The sequence below is a fragment of the Chrysochloris asiatica genome, unplaced genomic scaffold (assembly GCF_000296735.1).
Source record: "Chrysochloris asiatica unplaced genomic scaffold, ChrAsi1.0 scaffold00095, whole genome shotgun sequence".
NCBI lineage: Eukaryota > Metazoa > Chordata > Mammalia > Afrosoricida > Chrysochloridae > Chrysochloris > Chrysochloris asiatica.
In genome coordinates, this window is record NW_006408613.1 from 8,475,438 (window position 1) to 8,476,675 (window position 1,238).

Consider the following 1,238-nt stretch of genomic DNA (forward strand, 5'->3'; position numbering starts at 1 on the left):
CAGCAGCTAAGAAATCAAAAGATATGTTGCATTGGATAAATCTGCTGCAAAAGAACTCTTTAAAGTGTTAAAGAGCAAAAGTGTCACTTTGAGGATTAAAGTATGCCTGACTCAAGTCCTAGCATTTTCAGTTGCCTCATATGCATATGATAAGAGAACAATGGATAAGGAAGACAAAGGAAGAATTGATGCATTTGAATTATGATGCTAGCAAAGAATACTGAAAGCTTCATGAACTGTCAGAAGAATAAACATACCTGTCTTGGAAAAGTTACAACTAGATTACTCCTTAGAAACAAGATGGTAAGACTCTCAAGTACTTTAACTATGATCAAGAAGAATCAGTCCCTGGAAATGGACAGCATGGCTGGTGAAGTAGAGGATGAGTGCAAAAAGAGGAAGACCCCCAGTGAGATAGATGGATGCAGTGAGAGCAACAGTGGAGGTGGTGTGCCCATGGAGTCGGTTCCAAATCATAGGGAACCAGCATAGTGTTTCTGAGGATGTAAATCATTATTAGAGCTGAAAGTCTCATTTTTCTCCTACAGAACAGCTAGTAGTTTGAAACTGTTGACCTTGAGGTTAGCAGCCTGACTCATAACCACTACACTATCAGAGTTTCTTGAGTGCAACAATAGAGTCAAGCATAAGGCTATGGGGAGGATAGTTTAGGATGCACTGTGCTTAGTTCTGTTGTGCATGGGATTGTTTTGCATTGGAAGTGACTTGAGAATACTACATAAACTGGCACAGTGGTGGAAGCCATGGGCACAGGTGTGGCAGAAATGGTGAGGTTGGCCCAGGACCAGGCAGTGTGTTATTGTATTGTACAGAGGGTCGCCATGAGTTGGTACTGACTCAATGGCACCTAAGAACAACAAGAAGAACTACAGTTACTAGGTCCTGGTGTGGTGCTGTGGGGTAATGAACAAGGTCAATTTGAACTACAATGTCAGTAGTTCAAGCTCACCAGCCACTCTTCAGAAACCTGATACAGGGCGGACTGGGCAGGCACATAATAGCAGTAACAATAACAACATGCCTATAGCTATATTCTCCCTTTGAATGAGTCATCCGTGTTATGCTAATAAAACAGGATTATCTCCTTGTTATGCTAATAAAACAGGATTATCTCCTTTGAGATACAAAAGAATTTAAAACTGTGAAGGTTTGGGAAAGAAGGAGGAACTGAAACAAGAAAATATAAGGAGAAGGGGAATATGTGATCATACATCAAG

General features: G+C 40.9%; 1 protein-coding gene across 1 annotated transcript in view; it reads right to left on the bottom strand.

Annotated features, from left to right (window-relative positions):
- Positions 1–1,238, bottom strand: part of CSMD1 (CUB and Sushi multiple domains 1) — a 2,529,117-nt gene that overhangs the window by 1,410,889 nt on the left and 1,116,990 nt on the right. The gene's annotated exons all lie outside the window — the stretch shown is intronic.